Raw genomic sequence first — 26,280 nt, forward strand, 5'->3', positions numbered from 1 at the left:
TAAGTGAGGGTCCACAGACATTATAGTGAATTAACGTAAATGGAGCAGTACGCTTACTCGTACTCAAAGGATAGGGCACACGATGACTCTTGGCCAAAATACAAGTATCACATTTGAAATCGGAGTCCTTGAAATCTAATAATAAATCTGGTAGAATATGCTTCATATAACTAAAGGATGGATATCTGTAAGGATTATATTTTGGCTCTCCTCTTATGATAAAACTAGTGTATTTTGCTGAGGTATATGTATTGGTTTAAGTTTGTTTGAATGTACATGCTAGATTCAAAAGTGTCATCTTTGCAATTCAAAAATCATTGCATACATTCACATGGATTAATACACAGGATTGATATAAGCCTTAAAATTCATTTTCTGTTTCATTATGTATCAATCCTTCCCAGTCTGTTTTAATCCATCATTCACTTTGCATTCATACACATGGATTGATACATGCTTTAAAAACGTGTTTTGCTTTATTCTATATAAATCCTTGATATTCTGTTTCAATCCACTTTGAGCTGTATCAATTAATATTTTATTAAAAATATCTTCAACTTTTGATTTCATTCGATGAAGACTTCAAATATCTTCTGATCAATTTAAACTTCTTGAAACTTGTTTTCAAAAGTAAGAGTCTTGGATGAAGTTACCTCATGTTGATGTGACCACAACATATTATTATAATATATTCTTTCTTTCTTGAAACTAGTTTTCTCCAAAGAAAGCTTTATATTATCTTGCACATGGGCTACTTTTTTTTATTGCTTGTGGAGTCAATGCTCCATGCTTTCAACCAACTCCTTCTATTCTCTCTTTTAGTTTTTTTTTTAATACAACATATTATTATATAATATGTTCTTTCTTGAAACTAGTTTTCTCAAAAGGAGTATTTATTTTCTCTTTTATGCACATGTCATCTTTCTCCACTCTTGCACATGTGTTCTGACAAAGCATGGGTTCTTTCTCTTCAATGGTTGTAGCTCATGGCACAGCTATTTCCAATAGCATGTTATCCCCTTCACGACTGTATATGCAGATTGCATATACATTATTATTTTCCTTTACTTGATTAGAGAATCTTGGTTGACTGTCGGAATTCCTATTTGGAACTTGTTTTCAACTTTAAAGTATTCTCTTCATTCGAATCAAGAGTTTGCTGCAGTCTTGCCCTTTCAGATACTTTAGCCACCAAACAGCATTCTTTATATTATATGTGGTTGGGTGAATGATTCTCTTTGTTCAAAATATCCCCTCTTCATTCGAATCAAGTCTCTATATATACTAAGCTAGACCTAAGGAAGAGGTTGAGAAGTTCATTTGAACTTGCTTCATTTTTATCAGTTCTTTGAAGAAGAACCATTCATGCTAGACATGTAAAAATAGAAAATCTGCATCTTTGATGCAGACCCGGTTCTATGTTTTTGAAATCATTTTATATCTGATGTTGAGCATTCAAAAACTATTTTATTGTTTCAGCCATTGTTAATTACTTGAGAGTATGAGTATGATTGCATACACATAAAAATCCTCCAAGTATATTCACATTGGTTTCGGCTAAGTCTGTTCTTTCATTATTGTTATGTTGATTTAAACTATATGCTTCAAGTATGAACTTCTAATTTAATCATCACAACACTTGGTTTCATTTGTCTAGCTTAATCATTCTTTGTGATTAAGAAAGATGAAAATCTGAAACCACAACTCACTTCATATCATTATACTTTTTGCAACTTGGAGCTTGGTGTTGTTGCAAACCATGAAGATTTGTCTGTTAAAATTGGAGCTGAATGCTCATGCAAAGACTGGAAGAGAACTTGTTGCTGAGACGTAAAGATTGTGCTTTTCTGGAAGGTTAGATAGTTAGCTGCCTATTGTGTGTCGATGAGCTAATATTGTGCTTTGCTAGAAGGTTAGATAGTTAGCTGCCTACTGAGTGTAGATGGAGCTCAACTCCCTTTGTATCTTGTACTTCTCGTTGATAGTGGATTCTCTTACTGGCTTGGTCCCCCAATTTTCCCTCTTGTTGGGTTTTTGGGTTAACAAATCTTTGTGTATGTTTATATTCATGTTGTCAATAGTTGTACTTACTGCATCATGTTCAAATGACATCAGTACACTAACGTGTATTGATCCAAAATCTCAAAGGGTTTCTATTTGTATTAATACGTGGTGTCGTTTGTATCAATCCAGTTTCATGCAGTCAGTTCTATTTACTCACTGCAGATGCTAAGTAATTAAACACCATGGTTGTGCATGTGTTTATGTTTCCGCTTATTAATTCTTAGCTGGGCTTAAATTTGAAAAAGATAGGTTATTACCATATAGCCTACTTCACCCCCCCTCCCCCCTCTTTTATGTAGGCTTTTAGAGCCTAGGGCATGTTTTACAATGTCCCAATCGATGGTGCCACAACCAGATTTTCATTTGCTTGCTATCATAGGGATGCGTCACACTGTTAGCCATGTCAGTACTGAAGTAATCCACATAATAGAGCCCCCCTCTCTTAGTACCAGGACCAATAATCTCCTTAGTGTGAATATCTTTAAGCAAACAAAAATTCGGGTAAATTAGTGTCTGCCGCGCAAATCTCACGGCCTGGAGTTCCGGGCCGAGGGGATATGCGTTGACACGCGGTTTCCTGCTTTTGGGTGCGGTGCGGTTGTGCGCGGGCGTGCCAGCACGGTCTACCGTGCGTCGAGATGTTGATGAGTGTAGGATGGATAAGTGGTGCGCCTGTTTGAACTTGTCTTCTAATCAAACGATTGTAGCTGAGAGAGGAACTAGTCTCGGCTGTTAGGTTCACGACCTGAACTACAAGGCCGTTGAGTGATGGTGTTGGTGGTGGGTTTTGGGCGGTGCTCCGGCGCGTCGCTCAGGGAGCGACGGTCGTATGATATATGGGGTGAGTGAACGAACAACAGGGATGGTGCTCCGGCGCCTTGAAAATCAAGGGTCGTATGATATATTGATGAATGAATTTTCCTTACAGTCTAACACTACTCCTAGGAAAGCAAGTAAAGATATTGAAAGTGCATTACAGGAAAAAATAAGTTGCTCTGTGGGAGGCTTTGGTTTGGTGTTTGAACCCTTTGAATGTAGCTCGAGCCTTGTATTTATAGGAAGAGTTCCTGGATGAGTAATCGAGGCTGAATTTACGCATAGTGGAGTCTGATTAGCGCAAGTGGGTGTCCCATCGACATTTGGGATCGTGAAGCATGGTGGTGTGACCCCATAAATCCTGGTGAATCTCGGCTGCCGCCCTAATCATGGTTTCTGCGCCGCTGGCCGTGGAGACGCATTTATTGCTCTGATAGCTGGTGATCTAATCTCTCAAGCTGCAAGAATTCTTGTGAGAATGTCTACGTCTAATCACTCTGTCTTCTGTCGCCAAAACCTGACTTCAGTCACTTCCCACATTCCCTCATGCATTAAATGCTTATTTGTGGCCAGTGGGTTTGCTGCATTAAACAGGCGCTACTTCATTAAATGAAGCATGGGTCCCTTCTATCACGTGATGATCTGACTTTAATATTTCTGGCCATGATTTTGCTCGGCCTCGGCCTCGGCCTGCACTCGAGGCCGAGATGATCATGCCTTAGCTTTTTCTTTTGTCTTTAGGAAGGCAAAGTACCTTGTTGAAACGCTGCGTTTCAGTTTTACGAGCAAGTGCCAGGGCCGAGAAAGGGGGCTCCTTCGGCCAGCTCACGACCGTGATTTATTACTCACAAACAATTAGTACACAACAATTCAATTTATTCAGTTACCTGACCAACTTACATCAACTTATTGGATAGAGGTGGAACAAGTAAAGTATTAGGCAATGAGAGAGACCAGGAGAGAGCAACAGTACCAGCCCCTATCATACGATAAGTAACTCCATTGGCGTCAGCAATACAAGTTAGTCTAGGTTGGGTGGTACTCAAAAAATCATCAAGATCAAACGTCATATAATCGGTTGCGCCAGAGTCAATGATCCATCCTATGGAATCACATGTATTCAAGTATGGAATACATAACCAGAACCACTCCTTGCAGCTTCACATCATTCACGATCTTTGAGTTCATCCCACCAGTCGAGGTAGCCATTCAATTTGAAAAAGTCTCATGAGTGTGTCTTGGATCACTACAATGTGTGCAATTTATTCTATATATGTCGGGATCTTTGTTCGGGAAGTCGTAATATGTGCAGAGGAAGAATCATATGGTGTAGTCTCGGTTGGGATCTGACTCAGGATCTAGGTCGGAGTCTGATTCGGGGTTTGGGTCAAGATATGAGTCTTGGTCAATATATGGGTGTGAATCAAAGTTGAGATATGGGTCTGAGTCTGATTCGGGGTCTAGGTCGAGATCTGAGTCTTGGTCAATATCTTAGTCTGAGTCGGAGTTGGAGTCTAGCTCTGAGTCGATGCCTTTTTCAGTAACTGGGTCTGGGTCGAGGTCTTTTTCAGTAATTAGGTCATTCTTGACATCAATTCTTCTAAGATCGAGGTCGGGGTCGAGACATGGTTTTGTATCTTCAATAACTGGCTCATCCGGGTCGCCAATTCTTCAAGGTTCTTGGTCGGGGTCTAATTTTGGATCTTCAAAAATTGGGTCATCTTGATCCTCAATTTTTCTAGATTCTGGGTCTGGGTGGTAGAGGAATCGGTAGTGCTACCTCCCTAAGGGGTAATCGAATCTTGATCCCCTATGGCGGCATCGACATGTGGTTCGATGTGGTTGGCTAGGGTTTAGCAGCAATCCCAAGATCGCCGCTCTGATACCATGCTAAAATATGAGAATATGAGATAATATTGTTTGTGGGAATTTTTTGTGTATTCTTCTCCTTGTAGGAGGTCGTATTTATAGTACAGTAAATCCTTGTAGGTCAAGGAAAGTAATAACTCCTAATTCTATTTACAGTAGGAAATCATGAATTAAAGTAAAATCAATTACATTTAATATAGGAATCCTTGGCGTGTAAGGAAAGTAAATATGAGTCCACAAGTCATGCCAACAATTATGGCTGTTGAGAAACAGAGCAAAGATACAATGAGAAGAAGCAAAATTAAGGTTTGAACATGCAATGAGAGAGAGAGAAAGAGAGAAATGCAACACTGCGAGACCTGAAATTTTAACACACGATCATAAGAAGGAGCTCGAAGGCTATTTCTTTGGTGGTGGAAGTGGAAGTGGAAGTGGAAGTGGAAGTGGGAGCCATTAGACTTGATTAGAGAAGAAACATATCAGACAGTGTGATTGTTGTCTATACAACATTGCGTAGACATAGTTCCTGCAGATGAAGATTGTAAAAAAATGGTGAAATTGGGTGTAAGCCAACTTGTAAACTAAAGCAAATGAACATTAGAAAACAACTGAGTGAATTGATGTGTGATACTCCAGCAACAAGCAGCAAAGTGAAATGCTTGTGCTAACCACTTAAAGAAATATCTGATTCAGGCACCGCCTTTTGCATCGGAAAGTAGGCCGAAAATCCTTTCCAGTGGCTTGTTAGGTAAAACTAACGGTGACAGATTCATTTTGAATGAAAAACAGTGTCTTTAGAATATAACAATTCAAAACTCGCTATGATATCACTTGACACAGCTCAAATAATGGAAATGTTGATCAAGGCAGAGTGAAACCATGGCCCCTCATTAAGTAATCATTCACTTCATTCATACTGTATACATCTCAGCGCTTTGGGAGAGCACAGATCACCAAATCTCCTCTTTTTTTTCCTCTTGCCTGCATATCATATTTAGTTTTATGTATTCAATCTTCTGTAAATAGGTCTTCATGGGATTAAACACATAGCAAAACAAGTTTATTTATTTTATTTTAAACACCAAAAACAGATCAAAGCAGAGGTCAACAGTTAAACACATGAGCAAACCCGCATGACAATACTAGACAAGAAAAGAACCCAAGCGTTTGAGCAGTTTCTTAACATTCTCTGTCACAGTCTCACTCCCGAGATGAAAGCAATGTTCCTCTCCTTCCACTTCAAACAGCTCCACTTCTCCTTTCCACCCACTTTCTCTCACCAAATCACAATACCAAACCCCTCGATCCCTCAGATGATCTTTGCTTGCAACACACATAAGCAGCTTAGAGCACCCGAGTCCAGCCAGGCTCGGGGCACCCTCACCCGCCGGATTCACCATTGGATTATCAATCCCTCCAGGAGCTGATGGATAAACAACGTCCCAACCTTTATACTCCAGAGTGTTCTCAAAGTCTTCTCCTTTAGGCTCTGACCCAATTGGCTTGGATCCCCAAAAACAAGGGTGGGACAGAAATGCACCCAAAACTTTCACACCACCACACAAGCTCTCCAGTCCTGCCTTCATAGCCAAATTATGTGCAATATTGCCACCTGCACTATCACCACCAATGTACAATCTGTCAAAATCTCCAAATTTGGCTAGCCATGGGTCTTTTTTGCCATCTAATTCTTGGTTGTTTGAGTGAGAAGCAACCCATTGAAGAGCAGCCCAGGAATCTTCATAAGCAACAGGAAGTGGGTTTTCTGGGGCAAGCCTGTACTCAACAGAGACAGCTGCAACTTGGGCTTCTGAGACCAAGCGGTTGAGAAAACGATGGGCATGGAGTGAGAAGGCTGACTCAACGCAAAATGCTCCACCATGGAAGTAAACCAGGATGGGGAGCTTTTGGATTTGGTTTTGAGGGAGATTTGGGAGGTAAAGGCGAGCTGAGATGTTAGGGTTGTGTGAGATTGTGATGTCTTTGGAGGAGACACCAGTTTCTGGGTCCTTATCAGGAGATGGGGGCACATATGGAGACCCTCTGAGGCGTTCAACTTTTCCATCTTTGTATATTCTGATGAAAGGAACGCCCTTGAAGGCTAATTCTTTGGTGGTGGAAGCCATCAGAGAAGATATGCAGATAACTAAGAATTGTGAAACTTGAGAGAGCAAGAGTGTGCCTTTAAATTCATTAGAAAACAGAGAAAGAGAGGAGACGTGTTTGACAATCATGCAGTAACAGCAGCCAAAGTAGCCAACATGTGCCTGTATTTATTTGCAGTCAAACAACGTAACCTCAAGGCTGTTTTGAATTTTATTTGCGAAGATGTTTTCCACAATCCAGATTTCCAAAAGATCTATAGTACATTGAACAAATATGTGAGTGAAATATGAATAATGGTTTTTTTTTTAAGTGGACTTTGGTGTCAAATATTTAATCAAGCATTTTCAAACTTGGATTACAAAGCAAATTCATCCACACCCATTGAAATTGTTGCCACTCCTACTTTAACAAGCTAAAAATAGAGTGATTTGATATGTGAAGCAAACTAATCAAATTACAAAACAAAGAACCAAGGGAAGAAAAAAAGTCACTCCATCAACATCAAGCAAACAGAAATGCGTGGGATGCCACTTGAAGAAAATTTCTTTTGCATTGGAAAGTAACTGAGAGAGCTTTTCCAGCAGTATGATATTGCTTTTCCAGTACATTGATTAGGTGCATTATTTTGAATAAACATAAGTAAGTAGAATATATTCAAAATACTGCACCTGGATAATTAGAAGGGCTAAAACAAAAATCCAGCCTACCCCAACTTCATTGAAAAAACACCTTATTTAAAGATGTGAATCTGATTTTTTTATAAGATGTATTTAACCAAAGCATGTGTTGGAAATTATAAAGTTTTGGGAGGCTATATATTTGCTAATCATGCATTGAGTAATTTCACCCATTTTCAGTGCTTGAAATTCTACAAGTGACTGTCTCTCAGAATTCAACTATCTATATTCTAAGTTCTAATGGCGAACTTATATATTTCTCTCTCTCTCTCTCAGTATATGAACATATATACGCATTAATGCTTCTGTGTAAAAATGTTAAGGCTATTCTAACTTAAATAGGCATCTTGTACCTTTCAAAAAGCGTGCTACTATTTCCACCCCCAATCCAATTTTCCCATCCACCTTATCTTCCCATTCACCATGTAAATTTGAAAAAAATACAATCTTATCTTTTCACCCACCATTATTCCTAAAATACCCTATAATTATTCATTATTAATTCCAACAAATTCCCAAATGAACAACTTGATTTGTACTGTACCATCAAAAACACCAAATGCAACCATCTGGCCATCAACGTCAGATGTATTTGCCTCAAAATAATCCTCCATTGAAGGCCTTTTACCCTTGAAACTTGAAATCCATAGTTGAACCTTGCATTACGGCTCCCGATGAGAAAGTTAAGAGAAAAAGAGAAAACAAAAACAATTAGGTTGTCCACAATTTAAAACTAGTCAAGGATACAACATGAACTTGGTTGGTTTACCTGTCCATTAAATCTGGACCAGTTTCCATTTGGGAATCCTGGAAAGTTTTCAACTTCAGTAGTGGTCATCAACTGCCCCGGGACTGGACCCGATCGATACCCTTTGAACTCCAAAGGCTTCAAATTGGCTTGAGCTGCGTAACTTGCTGTTGTGACTCCAGTGGGACATGACCCAATTATCACCACATTCTCGATTTCATTTGCTGCACAAAAACAACACAAACAAACAAACCATCTTCATCAATACAACGATTAAAACCCACTAAATAAAACAACCACAAGAACACTGTGCAAACTGAAGTTCCACTTCAAAGTTCAAAAACATACAAGCATGTACTGAGAGGGAGGACCTTGAGAGGGAGGAGGAGACTGGGAGGAAACTCGAAGAGGGAGAGAGTGAGGGCGAGAGCATGGAGAGGGAGAGAGAGGGGGCATTCGTCATTAGAAGTTATTTTACAAAGAGGTAAATTTATCTTTAAAATTTTAAGGGTTTTTTTTTTTATCACAAATAGTCTCTGAGGTTTGCCAAATTATCACCTTTGGTCCTTTATGTTTTTTTTTGACACTACTACAAAAAGTGAAAAAGACGACCAGAAAAAGACGACGGTAGAAGAAAAACCGTCGTTGTATTTAAAAAGACGACGGTAACAAAAAAACCGTCGTGAATAAGTGACTTAAACAACTAAAAAACGGAGGTACTATCGAATATTTTTTTATAACGACGCACACAAATAAAAAAACGTCGTCTTATTAAAAAGGTTTTCTTCAGAGTTAAAATCTGACCAAAAAACGACGACAGCAGATATGACAAGCGTCATCTTTTAAAAATCAAGTGTCCTTTTTTTGGTAAAGACATGGTTATTTTGAAAAAACTGTCATCTATTATATGTAAAGATGACGGTTTTTTTTTAAAAAGGGTCGTCTATTATGAAGTAAAGATGACGTTTTTTTTAAAAAAAGGGTCGTCACACTACTACGTTTTTCTATTTGCGCGACGATAGTTTGCGCGACGAAGGACAAATCGTCACATAAAAGATCATCGCGCGACGGACAATCATATGCGTAGCGCAAACTAGAGCGACGAAGAAATTTCGTCGCATAAAAGATCATCGCGCGCAAACTAGAGCGACGAAGAAATTTCGTCGCATAAAAGATCATCGTGCAACGGACAATCATATGCGTAGCGCAAAATAGAGCGACGAATAAATTTCGTCGCGCAAAACAACTTCGCGCGACAGAAAAAACGACCGTCGCGTAAAATAAGGGGAAAAAACCGCGAACAAATATTCTGGCGCCTAATTCTTGCGCGACGACTAAACTCGTCGCAAATGACATCTTTGCGCGACAAAACACCTATCCGTCGCGCAAGGTACGATATACAAAACTATTAATCCTAAACCTTAATTTTAATTTTGCCATCTAAATCATATGTTTTTCATTGATTTTAGTGAAGATTATCATTCATACCCTTTTAATTATGGGAATGGTAGAGGAGAATCTTTTTGTATGGTTATCAACCTCCATACAAATAAATTTCAGGGTTATCAATTTACGTACGAATCTTTTTGTAGGGTTATCAACCTCCATATGTTTTGAAACTAAAAAGTGTTCATTCAACTCTACAAAACTAATTTCAACGATCCAACCGTTAAACGTGTTTGTATATACTGTGAGATTGTATACCCCAAAAATCGCAAATAACAAATATTCAGAGATCTAGAAATGGAACAAAATATTCAAAAGTTATATATGAAAACGTTTGCGCGACAAATATTTGCGCGACGAAGATGTATTCGTCGCCCTATGATGTTTAGCGCGACCAAAAAATCCATACGTCGCGCACAATAAATAGCGGGAAAACAAACAGTGTTCCAGGTGTTTCGCGCCACAACATTGCGCGACGAAAAGCAAATTAGTCGCGCAAGGTGGCTATCGTGGCTGCGTGCGTGTCAAACTGGACTTTTGCGCGACGAAAATTCTCTATTGCGTGACTAACATCATGTGTGACGAAACGATTGTGTCGTCGCACAAAGGTGTGATGTCGGCACATCTTTGCGCGCCAAGCATGTCGATTTTGCGCGACGGAATTTGACTTGTGCGACGAAAAAATGTGCTCGTCGCGCAAAGATGTGATGTTGGCACGTCTTTGCGCGCCAAGCATGTCGATTTTGCGCGACGGAATTTGACTTGTGCGACGAAAAAATATGTTCGTCGCGCAAAGATGTGATGTCGGCATGACTTTGCGCGTCGCTGAAGTGGAATTTGCGCGACGAATTAATCCTTCGTCGCGCAAAGCCGTCTTCTTTAACAGATTCATTTCAGCCATTGCAGAGGCAAACTGAAAAATCAGTTTTGCCTCTGCTTCTGCCCCTCTCTCTCTCTCCGTTCTCTCCATTTTCTCAGCTGCAAATCAGTTCAGGACATATTGAAGAAGGTATTTTATTTGTTTTGTATTTATTTAAAATATCAATTTAATTTCTTTATATATTGTTTTTGTGAAATTATATTTGTATTCTACTATTAAATTATGCACGGCAATGTGAGAAGTTAATTGAAATTAACTTCATACATTTTTTATTGTAAAGCTTAGTTCCCGTTCGAGGTTAGTTGGACCGCGCATGGGTGGGTAAACCACGACTACGGTCCAATTAATTCTTGAATTGTCCCATATTTTGGACAGTTTGGAAATATATAGTCGTGTCACGTAGTTTACAGCTACAGGATTAGGTTTCGATTGTGGAGATTTCGGTGTCATCTCGGTACGTTTTTCGGGTGGTACGTAGGTATTTGATATCTACGGTACACCTAAAGAACTGTAGCGAGATGCTGTCGAAATCTAATCTCATGTAGCTGTAAATTACGTGGCATGACTATGCATTTCCGAATGGGATAGGGCCCTTACCGGAGGCATAAGGTGACGTTATGATTTTCTAAGAATACAACATAATTGTTGTATTGTGATTGTGGTTCCAGGAATTATGAGCAGAAGGTGGATACAAAACCCTAACAGGTGCGCAGACGAATACTTGGATGGAATCGAGGAATTTATTCACTTTGCACGGTCACACAACCCGGGTGCAACTAGAATCAGATGTCCTTGTAGGAGGTGTAACAACATATTGTGGGATACAATTGAAAATGTTCAATTTCATTTAGTAAGGAATGGAATGATTGAGACATACAGCAGGTGGAACCATCACGGGGAACAATTAGACATTGGTTCGTCTTCAAGGGCCACAAGAGTGGACAATGTTGAACCTATTGTTGATGCTAATGAACAAGTCATGGATATTATACATGATACTTTTCCATTTGCATCAACCAGCAGCAATCAGGAAGGGGAAGATGACGTGCCAACACCAATGGATAGTGCAGAGTTTGAACAGTATGAAGAACTGTTAAGAAATGCCAACCAAGAGTTATATCCGGGGTGCGAGAGCTTTTTCCGTTCTTACGGCGATTGTGGAGCTAATGCACGGAAAAATAAAGTATCGTATGTCGAACCTGTGTTTCGATTACTTTTTGGGGGTTTTCAAGAGAATGCTTTCGACGGACAATTGTTTACTGAAAGACCACAGACATGCACAGAAGATATTGAGTGGTCTTGGATTGGGTTATGAAAAAATCCACGCTTGCAAAAATAATTGCATGTTATTCTACAAAGAGTATGAAACATTGGATACATGCCCTATATGCAATGAGTCGAGGTTCAAACAGACGTCTCAGAATAGAATGACTAAGGTTCCACAAAAAGTCATGCGTTATTTGCCCCTGAAGCCAAGATTGCAGCGGTTGTATATGTCGACGCATACTGCCACAGACATGAGATGACATAAGGAAAAAACGGGTAGACGACGATGTGATGCGGCATCCTGCAGATGGGGAGGCATGGAAAGAGTTCGATCGAACGTTCCCCGAGTTTGCTGCTGATCCCCGAAATGTTAGGTTGGGACTTGCCACTGACGGATTCAATCCGTACGGGGTTCTAAACCAACACCACAGCACTTGGCCGATTTTCGTTTTCCCATATAATTTGCCGCCTTGGAAATGCATAAAAAAAGAGTACATGATGATGACTGTTTTGATAACTGAGGATCCTGGCAGGTCAATCGATGTGTACTTAAGGCCGTTGGTTGATGAGCTCAAGGATTTATGGACAAACGGTGTGCGTACGTACGATAAATCCACTGGGAAGATGTTCACTTTGCGGGCGGCAGTTATGTGGACTGTGAATGATTTTCCCGCATATACAATGGTGTCGGGGTGGAGCACAAAGGGTTATATGGCATGCCCTGTATGCAAGAAAGATGTAACTTCTAGTTGGCACGCTGGAAAAGTGTGTTACCTTGGGCATCGAAGATGGTTGCCATGGGACCACGAGTGGCGGGAAAAGGATAAAGAGTTCGACGGGAACAAAGAGCGTCGCGCAAGACCTAGAGAATCGTCCGGTGAGCAGATCTTGGAACAGCTTAATCGTTTGGATTTTGCTCCGTTTGGGAAAACAGTTAGTCGGACCAGACCTGCTACACATATGAACTGGACGCACAAGTCTATGTTTTTTGAGCTTCCATATTTGTCAAAACTAAAATTGAGGCACAATCTCGACGTTATGCATGTTGAGAAAAATGTGTTTGACACATTGATAGGAACGATTCTAGATATCAAGGAGAAGACAAAGGACACGATAAAAGCTCGTCTTGATTTGGAAAGAATGGGCATACGAAGGGGTTTATGGCTGAAAAGGGGCACTGATAAAGCTATAAGAGATCTTGCATTTTTTTCCATGAAACCGAATGACAGAAAAGAGTTTCTACAGTTTGTCTCGTCTGTTAAGTTTCCTGACGAATATGCTTCTAATATCGCACGTTGCGTGAATGTTGCCGGGGGTAAATTTACTGGACTCAAGAGCCATGACTGTCATGTGTTTATGCAACGCCTACTTCCTGTGGGGATTCGACACCTATTGCCGGAAGATGTAGTGAAGCCAATCATATTGTTGTCTAGATTTTTTTCCCAACTGACGGCAAAAACGTTGCGAAAGACAGACATTGATCAGTTGCGCCATGACATTGTCCAAGTCTTATGCAAGTTTGAGATGATATTCCCTCCGGCTTTCTTCACGAGTATGATTCATGTGATGGTTCACTTACCAGAAGAGGCATTGCTTGCTGGTCCAGTCAACTATCGCTGGATGTATCCAATAGAAAGGTATATAATCATCATCATTCGTGTAAGCATCATTATCTCATGCTTCCTACTTGCTAATTTGCATCTTTTCATTTTATTTTGGCAGGCTACTCGGAGAGCTGAAAAAAAACGTACGCAACAGAGCGAAGCCCGAACGATCAATTGTAGAGGCTTGGGTTCAATATGAGGCGCTTACTTTTTGTGGAATGTATTTAAAAGACATGGACACGGCTTTCAATCGACCTCAGCGCAATAATGACGGAGGTGTGAGAAATGAGCAACTTTCTGTTTTTGCCCAAAGTGCACGACCCTTTGGAGATCCTGTACGAGGAGAGTCATTTTCCAGAAATGACATGGAGGTAGCGCATTGGTTCGTATTGAACAATTGTGATGAGATAATGGCATATTTAGATGAGCATGAAGAGATGATGAAGCGAGAACATCCATCGCATTTGTATTCCAAGAAACACCGTGAATTGTTTCCAAAATGGTTTTTGGAATATGTAAGTTATAAGTGTTTTGTAATTGACATATATATTGTAGTATTTAATTTTCTCAAACTAACATGTGAATGTTTTTGTATAATATTAGGTGAATAAGTTGAAATCAGATAATTCCCCCACTTACAGTGAAGAGTTGTATAACTTGGCATTCGGCCCAATTCGAGCTGAATTATTCTCGGGTTGTCATGTTAATGGCGTCAAGTTTTTAGGGACTGCACGAGATGACAAGTTGTGTACGCAAAACAGCGGTGTCCATGTTCCAGGTGGAGGGGAAAGTACGGACATTGATTTCTATGGCAAACTCACAACTGTCGTGCAATTGCTTTACAAAGACCGATACCAAGTCATCATGTTTAAGTGTCGATGGTTTGATACAAACCCAAATAGGCAGGGAAGTGTTAAAATCGATCAAGGGTTACTATCTGTGAACATGAACAGAACTTGGTACAATGACGACCCATACATTTTGTCAAACATGGCAAAACAAATTGTCTATGTAGATGACCCTAAAGCAGGGAGCGGGTGGAAAGTTGTTCAACAGATGGATCACAGGAACGTATATGCTATACCAGAACTAGACCCATCTGACGTCGATGTCGCTGACCAACGGTCAGAATCTTGCATGGAAAATGATGCGGAAACGCTTCGCGATACAAATGTTGTTCAAGAACCATTTCAGCTCGAAGGAGTGTCTTCAAGAGAAATACCAATTCAATCCATTACAATTGACCTCGGTGATCTTCCTAGATACGATGTAGTTATGGAGGAGGAGGAGGAGGAGGAGGAGGAGGATGAGGATGATTGGGAGACTGAAAGTGATGATAGCGAAGACAACGAACGTTATTATAGTTCGGATGATGAATAATGCAATTTATTTGTTGCTTACTATGTTTTAGTATTGGTAATTTCTTGTAATGTAATTACGTTAGTGTAAATATATTGGCAACTCTACTTTTGTTGAATATATGTACTTGTTATATCTAATTTCCAATTATATATGTATGTGGAAAAATAAAACGGAGTTTAAAAAATTTGGATATACTTACTGAGAAGATTAATGTAAAAAGCAATGAACTCAAGTCATTCATACTTTTGTAATTAAATTATTTTACATTTAATTATGGCGTAAATGTAAATTATTACGGTTAGGAAATGAATCTCGTGTCTGAAAAGTTGCACATCTTCCCAATTTCATCATATACATCTCAAATTGAGAAAGAATCTCAATGCTCATGTACTTGAGTTGTACTAAAAAAAAAAGTACTTTTGTCTAAAACGACCGTTCGTCATTTTTGCGGGATGGAAATCTTCATCCGTAACTGTTTTTGACTTTTGGTCCGCAAAGTGTTCTTTGTTTTTCTGTGCTGAATCCAACCGTATAAAGAACTCGAAATTTGAACATACGGTCAGGAAGTTATAGATTAAAACCTGAACAGAGGTTGGAATTGCAACAAAGGGCCAAGAATCTGTAAAAAAACGACCAGTCGTCTCTGACCGGTCTCATTTTTGCGCGACGAATACTACTATGGCGTCGCGCAACGAGGTTTTGCGGGACGAACAATTTCGTCGCTACAGTTAACAAATATACAATAATCTTTGATTAATAGAAAATAATTTTGCACGACGAAAATATTTACCCGTCGTAAGAGGAGGTTTTGCGGGACGACATGTTTCGTCGCGGCAGTTAACAAATATGCAACAAATTTTTGAAATAATAGAAAATAATCTTGCGCGACGACAAACTTTACACGTCGCGCAAAAGACATTTCCCTAAAAATCTCAACTTATTGCGAAATAACAGAAATAACCTTGTGCGACGAAGACTATCGTCGCGCAGATAACTGCGCGACGATGTATACGGCCTCGTCGCAATCTTCGTTTAAAAAATACTCAATATAAATTATTTATTATTTTCTGTTTCACTTTGCGCGACGTATATAATCGTCGCGCAAAGTGTGTTTAAAAAAAAAAGGTCGAAATTAAACTATAAATATTTTTAAATGAACATCAAATTCAGTTACTATATTCATACGGGGTCAAGGTTTGTAGACGTAAAAAATCATCAAATTTGGAGTTAAATTAACCGTTCAAATTTGATTTTTCATTTGTAACCGTCGAAAATGTTGGTCCCGTTACATCATGTGTGATTGTATATTTTTTCTAAATTTTGGCGTGTACGATCTCTGAGTATAAACCAACAACTCTACCGGTTGGATCGTTGAAAATACTTTCCTAGAATGCGTGTGTCATGAAAACACTATATTAAAAAAAAATGAATATATTTTGTATATGTTTGTTAAATAGAACATACAATTTTGTGGTATCCACTATTGTAAATATCTTTAAATGACGATCCAATTCAATCATTGTATTCATATACAGTAAAGGAGTGCACCCGTAAAAAATCATCAAAATCGGAGTTAAAAAAACCGTTAAATCGTGATTTTTAGTTTATAACCGTCGAAAATTTTGATCCCGTAACATCATCTATGAATCTTGCATTTTTTCAATTTTTGGTGTGTACGATCTCTAAGTATAAACAAACAAGTTTGACGGTTGGATCGGTGAAACACCCATCGTACAATGCGTAGCCCCATTAAAACAACATATTCACTAACATTTTATATTGTTTACTTTTTGTACTTTGCGCGACAAATATTTGTATGATTCGTCGCGCAATAAATGATAGCGCGACGTAATGAAATTGCCGTCGCTCAATGTACTTCTCAGGATTTAGGGTTCTGAAAGGGTTTAGGGTTTAGGGTTTAGGGTTTATGGTGCGCGACGATGTTGTTCATTTCGTCGTGCAAGTTCTCAAATTTTTGGCGATTCCAATCCCGCGTATTAAAAATTTCTTGCGCGACGCCGTTAATTTTTCCGTCGCGCAAAGTACAGAATTTAACTTTGCGCGACCGATGTTTTTTCGTTGCGCAAAGACGCAAACATTTAGGGAAAGAAACGCGCAGTTTTGGTCTGTCTTCAACCTCTCTCACTCTCTCAATCTCGACATCAAAATCGCAGCCTCCATTTCCGTTTCGAACCCTAACTCGCAGCCGCTCTCTCTCCTTTCCCTCTATCTCATCCCTCTCTATCCCTCTCTCCTCCGTCCCCACTCATCCCTCTCAGTCCCTCTCTCCTCGGACCCCTCTCATCCCTCGCATTTCGTGGCTCCTCCGGCCCGCTCTCAATGCTCCGTCCCCACTCATCCCTCTCAGTCTCCTCCGTCCCCACTTATCCCTCTCAGTCCCTCTCTTCTCCGTCCCCTCGCATCCCTCTTAGTCCCTCTCTCCTCCGTCCCCTGTCAGTCTGTCGCCTCCTCCGTCTCCGCTCATCCCTGTTAGACGGCAGCCCCCCACTCTCTGTCTCGCTTGCCACTGCCGAACTGTCGTGCTCTTCGGTCTCCCTCGAAACCCAGTTGGTAAATTTCCCAACGCTCCCCGATATATATTTTTTCAATTTTTAAGTTTTATTTCAGAAATTTTCGGATTAAGTTTGGAATTGTTTTGCTGTTTCAATTTGTATATTTATTTTGTAATTGTTTAAATTGCTGCTTAGTCTGATGGTTGGTTAGGATTTGTATTGGATTTGTATTGCGGCATCCTAAGTGTTTAAATTGCTGTTTCAATTTTGTTTTTTTATTGGATTTGTATTTTTTATTTCAGATTTGTTTTTGTATTGAAATTGCATTGTGGTGTACGATTTGTGAATTTTTAGGTGTATTGCTGTTAGATTTCAGATTTGATTGGAGCATTTGCTGCTGTTTTTTGTATTTTGATTAATTTTCGGGGGCTTTAAACTATGTGCTACTAACCAAACTATTTCAAAATTGGGCAGCAATTTGATTTTTCTTTATTATGTGCTTCTGATTTTTGTAATATCATACATGTTTCTATTTTGTTTGCTTTAAAAAATGTGCTTCTGTTTTTTGCCATATAAAGAATACATGTTTCTGTTTGTTTTTTAAATATTGAATTTGTTGTTCATTAGGCTTTGAGGTTTTTTTTTTTACAAAATAATAATTTTAGCCAAGGATGTTTTTTTAATTGTAAGACCTTATCAGATGTCACAACTTATCAGACGTCATAAGACGGTGATGACTTCACCTAGTTCAGCTCCCCCGACGTCTCCAGGGCGCCGGTGTCATCAGAGTCATCAGTGGCGCAACCAGTTAGTGCCAGGCGGCGTCACCGCCCTCCTAGCACGACCGACACCACGTCGCCATCTGCTGCTAGTGCGTCGGGGTCACAACCAGGTAAAGATTTTCCTTCAACTCCAGTTGTTTCAGACCAAGAATGTTAGTAGGATTTGTTATTTAATGTTAATTTTATATTTCTTTGCAGCCAAGAAGAAAACCCGAGGACCCTGTCGCCAGTTGATGACGGCCAAAGACACCCGGGTGAACAACAGTCGTATAAACATCGCATACGACGCGCGACATCGGGCTGCACCAACGGCTGACTAGCACAGCTCGTTGGCCCATGACATTGGATCCGTCGTTCGGACTTATTGCCCGATCAAATGGAAGTCCTGGAGGGTCATGCCTGATCAGGTGCGGATGGAGATGTTAGGACACCTGTCGGTATGTATTCTATACCTTTTAATTGTTTTTCCCTTCAAATTTTATTTCTAATATTTAATGTATGTAATGAATTTATTTTAGACAAACTACAATTTGGAGAACGTCGGCGAAGAGTTGTTAGCCTACATCAACAGACTCTTTGTTGACAGGTACAAGCAGTGGAAGAGCGACCTGCATCACCATTTTCAGGCATATGATGATACGCAGGTTGCTCTTCAAGAGGGTTGCCCGAAGGAGCTTGAGGGCCGGGAGGATAGTTGGCAGTGGCTCTGCAGTCATTTTCAAGAGGCCGATTATGTGGTATTTTTATATATTAAATTGAAACTTATTACATGTTTCTTACTAATGTGCATTTAATTTTTTATATTTCATTTCACTTTCAACTAATACTTTTTATTTTTTGTATAACAGAAGAAGGCCAAAGCAAATAAGGGCAATAGGCAGAGGAAGACTCTTCTCCACCATTCAGGTTCCAGGCCCTTCTCTTATAGGATGGAGGCGCGGCGCCAGGTAATAATAAAGTTGTTTTTATTTATTTTTTAATATGTCATTAATATTAATTTGTTTTTTTCGTACTAACATTTTTTTTTCCTGCTCAATTTAAGGGGGGTCCAAATTCCCAGAGATTGACGTATTTGGCGACGTTTATGTTCGACCTGGGAATGAGTTGGCGAAGTCCCTTCATGTAAGTAGCCTTTAATTTAAATTATTATGTAAGCGTTCAAGTTTTTATAGTTGTTATATGAATGTTTTAATTCATATTTTATGTTATGTTCAACAGACGACTATGATTGAGAGGAGCCAGTTGGTTCTTCAGGAGTCTACCTCCCAGCTTCCTCCCGATACGCCGCTCGAGTCCGTGGTTCCTCCATCAGATGCAGGGTTTCAAATCCTGACTGAAACCTTGGATCAGAGTCTCGGGAGGCGCCCGAGGACATATTGTCGAGGGATGGGGAATGCCACGCAGTGGCCACCTAGACCCCGTGAATCATCGGAGTCAAATGAAGAGGTGACTGCTTTGAAGACAGAGGTGGCGGACCTCAAGAGTCATTTGTCTCATATTCTACAGTCCCTCGCTCACTCCGGCATTTCAATCCCGCCTTTTACTCCCCCGTCGACCTCCGAGCATGGCAACCACACCTCTCCCCTTGTCAACAATGTCCAGACCTCCGAGCTGCATTTGCCAGACGACAATGTAGATCTTGGAGGGTTGTTTGATTAGATTTTAACATTCTTAATTACATTTTAAATATTTCTATTGTACTAAATACATTATGTTATAACATTTTACATATTTCTCTTTATTACCTTTTCTAATTGCAATTTCATTTCATTATTTAAAAAATAAAATAAAATATACAAAACAAACCAAATTTATTTTTTTTACCAAAATAATTCAATTTAATTTTAAATTAAAAATAATATATTTATTTTTTACACGACGATAGTTTCCGTCGCGCAAATTTTTTTTGAAAATACACAACCGTAAAAATAAATTTTAAAGAATTTATTTTATTTTGCGCGACGAAAGAATTTGTCTCTCTAAGTAAATGCGACAAAAACGTTTCGTCGTGCAAATATTTTAATCACGAATACACTCGTCGCACAATACCTGCGCCACGAATGTTAGTCGTCGTGCAGTGTCCTTACAACGACTATGTTTCGTCGCGCAAATATTTTAGACACGAATATACTCTCGTCCCTCTACTTTAGCGCGACAATTACGGTTCCTCGCGCTATGTTAATGCAACGAACGTATATTCGTCGCGCAAAACTTTGACCGACGAAAAATCTCATCGTCCCGCGAAATATTGTGCAACGAAGGTTTACCGTCGCTCATTTTGCACGATAATTAGAATATTTTCGCTGCGCAAAGTCTATCTTTACGATCTTTGCGCGACATATTTTGCGCGACGAAGATTCTGTCGCATTACTATTTGTGCGACACAAATGTACTTTGCGCGACCAAAACTCCTTCGTCGCGCAAATACAAAAATCTAGTAGTGTCTATTATATGTAAAGATGACGGTTTTGTTTTAAAAAGGGTCGTCTATTATGAAGTAAAGATGACGGTTTTTTTTTTTAAAAAAGGTCGTCTATTATATGTAAAGATGACTTTTTTTTAAAAAAAGGGTCGTCTATTATGAAGTAAAGATGACGGTTTTTTTTTAAAAAGGGTCGTCTATTATATGTAAAGATGACGCTTTTTTGTAAAAAAGGGTCGTCTATTGTGAAGTAAAGATGTCGGTTTTTTTTAAAAAAGGGTCATCTATTATATGTAAAGATGACGCTTTTTTGTAAAAAAGGGTCGTGTATTGTGAAGTAAAGATGACGGTTTTTTTAAAAAAAGGGTCATCTATTATATGTAAAGATGACGCTTTTTTGTAAAAAAAGGGTCGTCTATTGTGAAGTAAAGATGACGGTTTTTTTTTAAAAAGGGTCGTCTATTATATGTAAAGATGACGCTTTTTATAAAAAAAACCATCGTCTATTATATGTAAAGACGACGGTTTGTTTTAAAAAAGGGTCGTCTATTATATGTAAAGATGACGCTTTTTATAAAAAAAAAACCGTCGTCTATTATATGTAAAGACGACAGTTTTTTTTATAAAAAGGGTCGTCTATTATATGTAAAGATGACGGTTTTTTTAAAAAAAGCGTCGTCTTTTAAAACACGCTAAAAAATGGCCGCTTAAGTGAATTCGCGCTCGACAAATTTTCAAATTTTCACCCGTCTTTGAAAACCTTATCTCTCATTAACAAGCGTCGTCTTTTAAAACACGCTAAAAAAAGGCTACTTAAGTGAATTCGCGCTCGACAAATTTTCAGATTTTCCCCCGTCTCTAAAAACCTTATCTCTCCCTCCTTGAAACCCTCCTGCACTCTCTAAAACACCCTCATGAAACTCTCTACAAAATCATCAAAAAATCGATATCAATGAAAGAGTTGAGAGATTTTCGCAGATCCATAAGATGTAGAGGGAGGTTCTGTATTTGAGAATCAAAGCTGGTTGAAAGGTTTGATTTGAAAGTCACCTAATCTCTCAATACCCTTCTATATCTTGCTAGTGAATTCTGGATTAGTCTCTTTGCATTTCTAGTATGTTCTTTGTCTCCCTGATTTCAAATTTTCTGTCTCTCTTGATTTGTCTGGTTTGTTTACATATATTTTTTTTTAATTTCTGGTTTCTTTTCAGATTTTCTGATTTGATTATCAGGAGATGAGGAGGAAGCTTGCAGATTTCTAACTTTTTCTTTTGCAGGTTTTCTATGTGAGTCGTATGTTTTTTTTTTGTTGAAAATTTGTTACCTTCTCGTTTCACTATCATTTTATTTATATATTTTTTCTTTTCCAGGTTCTCGATGGTCTTTTTTATGCTCATTTTACAAGTTTTCTATGGAAATATGGTCCAATGGTAAAATTTCTCTTCCACCTAATTTTTTATGTTTATAATCTTAGCTTTTTTTTTCTCTCTTTGTCATTTTGATTTATTTACAGGGATGATGGAGGAGACTTCAGTTGTGCATCATTTGTATGTTTGGATGAGGAAAGCTTGGATTAGGAGTACGTAGGTCTTGTTAGGAATTATGTTTGTTGTAGAATAAAGATTGGTTAACTATGTAATAACTATTGAATCTTCAAGTTTTATGAAAGAAACTATTTTTGAGTGTATATATTCATTAATAAAGCATTATGTAGCAAGTTGGGAACTTATTAGACGACGGTTTTTATAATAAATCATGATCTTTACAGATAATTAACGACGGTTTTTATAAAAAAAGGTCGTCTATTATAGGTAAAGATGACTTTTTTTTTTTTAAAAAGGGTCGTCTATTATATGTAAAGATGACGGTTTTTTTTTTAAAAAGGGTCATCTATTATATGTAAAGATGAAGGTTTTTTTTTAAAAAGGGTCGTCTATTGTGAAGTAAAGATGACTGTTTTTTTTTATAAAAAGGGTCGTCTATTGTATGTAAAGATGACAGTTTTCATAAAAAACCGTCATCTTTACATACAATACACGACGGTTTTTAAAACCGTCGTCTTTCATCCTATAATTAACGATCTTTACCTTTAAACAACGACGATTTTCTTTAAAAACCGTCGTCTTTACAGATAAACAACGACGGTGAAAAGCCGTCGTAGTTTGACACCCAAATAGACGGCGGTCGATTTAACGACGGATTTCAAAGCATTACAACGACGGTGGATCCCCGTCGTCTATTTCATTTTTTGTAGTAGTGTGACATCATTGGTCCCTTATGTTACCCCTCACACATCAATTTGGTCCCGTCGTCAGGTTCCGTCAAAATTTTCTGTCAGATTGCTGACGTGGACACCACAGGTATTAAACAATATTTTAAACATTTTGGATTTTATCACAAATGGTCCTTGAGATTTGCGAAATTATCACCTTTGGTCCTTCATGTTTTTTTTCTGACATTATTGGTCCTTTATGGATTTTTTTTCTGACATTATTGTTCTTTTATGTTTTTTTTTCTGACATTATTGGTCCTTTATATTTTTTTAAAAATAGTTTAACATTTAAAATCTTTTAGATAAAATTTAATAAAAAAAGAGAAAATTTTCAAAACAAAATTTATTTTTTATTCAAATCCACTTGGCATGTTATTATTAGATATGTAGGCTCCATATACACGCCACACATCCAAATACCCGTGGTGTGAGCATCTAGACAAAGGGCAAGGGGCCATGTTGACCGAGCACTTGGACCGAAGTACGGAAGTCCAAGACAGGAGAAGGCATACGGTTGAGCAAATAAACAGTCATGACAACGTCATCAGCCCAATTGTGGCGAGGAGCATAGGCTCCAATCAGAAGTGCTCGGGTTGTTTTGAGGAGATGTCGATTTTTTCTTTCTGCAACACCATTCTATTGCGGTGTCTGGAGACAGGTGGTCTCATGGATAATGCCATGTGTCTCGAAGTAAGTCTGAAAGTCATGGTTGGCATATTCCCCATCATCATCAGAGTGAAAAATCTATATCTTGGCAAAGAATTGAGTTTCAATATGTTTGTGGAAAGACTGAAACATAGTAAACACTTTATTTTCAGTCTTCATCGTGGAGAGTCATGTCATACGAGTACAATCATCCACGTGAATAGTGGCTGCCCTTGCAAAAAGCAATGTGTGTTTCCACCCGTTGCCATGGCAACCACTAATCACATGAGATATGATGATAGGAATTTGTATAGAGTTTTGGTGTGGGAAGTGAAAAATATGGCTAAGTATTTATTTTAGGCTTAATTGCTACAGTGCACCCTGAAACATTGGTCAATTCTCACTTTGCCCCCTTAAAGTTAAAGTGACCCACTTTGCCCCCTTGACCGATGTTTTGTGTATCACTTTGCTCCTCACCGTCAAGTCTGTTAAAAATTCTTTTAAAAAAGCTGATGTGGCACCAATAGGACCCACTATTTGAATAAACTAAGTGCCATGTGTGAAGAAAAAAAATTAAAATTTAAAATTTGTCTTTTAAAAATTATGGATTTAGGGCTTTGACCTCACCCATCCCCCACCAATATTCCTTCTCTAAATAAATTAGTTGTATATGAATATTTAAATATAAGAAATTTTAAAAAAATAAAAAATAAAAAGCCCATCATCCCCAAGCCCCCTTCCCAGATTTCTTCTCCCTCATTCTCCCTCTCTCTCTCTCTTTCCTTTCTCTGTGATCTCCCTCTCCCCTCTGTAATTTCTTCTCCCCAACAAAGATTGCTTTTTCTTTAAAATCCCTATGGAATTGGAAGAGGAACCCTCTTCTACTCATTCATGGGCTAGGCTACTCAAGGGTTGTTGACTCTGATATTGATTCTCAAAGTGGGCATCCTTCAACTGGGTCTCTAGTCTTTCTCACGTTTTCACTTTCACTTTCAGCAAAGAGGTTTCAAGGAATCAAAGGAGCCATCCGTGGCCTACCCCCAGCATCAGTGGCAACCTAGGCCCCACCCCCATGCTCCACTCTCACCCCCAGCCGAACCCAACCCACCCCTCTCTCTGCAAATTCAAAAACCAGCAAATTGAAAGAAAAAAAATTCATTGTTTTTGTTGTTTTGTACTCGAAGGTTTGCAACCAAATTTGATGGCTTCCAAATTTAGCGAGATGGAGATGGTGGGTTGTAGCTGCTGGAGGTGTGTAACAGATTAGGGTCTTGGCATGCACAGAAAGATTAATTGAATCTTTGTTTTGCCTTGCTAAAAGTGGAAGATGTTGGATTGAGGCAGAGATGTGGCAGAGGTTGAGGTTGGTGGGGTAACGAATTAAGCATAGAATTTCAGGGGTAGAACTTGGATCTGCGAGAGAGGAAGAAAGAGGAGCAGTCGTTGTGATTGTGGTGATGGCAACTGGGAAGGGATAATGGGGTTGGAGGAGGGGAATTGGGGATTTTTTTTGTTTTAAAGTATTATTTTTATTTTTAATAGTTAAATTAAGAATTTTAAAAGGCAATTTTTAATTTTTAATTTTTTTCTTCACACATGGCACTTAGTTTAGCCAAATAGTGGGTCCCATTGGTGCCATATCAGCTTTTTTAATGGAATTTTTAATAGACTTGACGGTAAGGGGCAAAGTGAGACACAAAACATCAGTCAAGGGGGCAAAGTGGGTCACTTTAACTTTAAGGGGGTAAAGTGAGAATTGACCAATGTTTCAGGGGGCACTGTAGCACTTAAGCCTTTATTTTAAAAAAATTCTGAATTTTTTTAAATTTTTTTTTGTTGCTGACATCAGCAAACCCAGGCTATTGCAAGGGCTGGTTTTGCCTGAGGGCTAGCACAGGCTCGTGGAGCCCACACCCAGGGCAAAAAAGGCCTGCTGGAACCTTCTTTTCTTCTTGGGCCCTCCCTTGCCCCAGCCCTGGTGCACTGCTGTAAGAGCAGTTCCAGCAGTCAAACTCTTGCCATGGCAAGGGGGTGATCAGTTCATAATTATATATCATTTTGTACCCCTCTAGCTGTGAGGGTCTTTTTGTTCCAGCAGCCTAACGAATGGGCTTGGGCTACTGGGAGAAGGAAGCGAACAAAAGGACCTTTCTAAAGCCTGAGTTCAAGAACCAGACCCCCGAAAGAATTTTTAAAAGACTTGCTGAAGCCTTAGAAAAATACGTTGGGGTTCTCTTCACTAACACCCAAAGGAACGCATGAAATTCATTCATGACTTAGCGTGAGGAGCTTATGGCATGGGAGCTGAGCTTTCACAGGTTTAGCAATCTGAGAGAGAGAGAGAGACCAAAGCATGAATTTCTTGCAGAGAAACAGGTTTCAGAGTGGGAGAGGGGAGAATTAGGATGGCTTCTATCTTAGAACAGAGAGAAACGTTGGGAGTAGAAGATGGGAAAATTCCAGTTCGCTTGACAAAGCTTGGTCTTGCTCTGGAATGGTGTGTGTTGCTGGGTAGAAGAAGCTCTGTTTTATAGGCGTTTGGGATCCTAATTTCGTCGATCATCCATTCCTACTTTTTCTTTCCCTTTCTCCGATTACTCCCTTTCTTGTGCAAAATCATTGACCAGAGTGCCTGAATCAATGGCTTCTTGTGGTTCCAAGGCTTTGTGCGGCTGAGCCTCTCCATGGAGGTAAGGCGCCACTTGCTTTCTCCCTTGGTTTTCAAATCAGAGCTTACAAAGGAAAACTGAGAACAGAGGAAGTTGTTTGTCCACTGGGTATTTCTCCTACACTTATGGATTTCCTATG

General features: G+C 39.1%; 1 pseudogene; it reads right to left on the minus strand.

The window, feature by feature from the left end:
• Positions 1–5,794: 5,794 nt before the first annotated feature.
• On the minus strand, positions 5,795–6,916 carry LOC110770326 (2-hydroxyisoflavanone dehydratase pseudogene; annotated as a pseudogene).
• Between the last annotated feature and the right edge of the window lie 19,364 nt (positions 6,917–26,280).

This window comes from Prunus avium, chromosome 1, assembly GCF_965620075.1.
Source record: "Prunus avium chromosome 1, drPruAviu1.hap1.1, whole genome shotgun sequence".
Classification (NCBI taxonomy): domain Eukaryota; kingdom Viridiplantae; phylum Streptophyta; class Magnoliopsida; order Rosales; family Rosaceae; genus Prunus; species Prunus avium.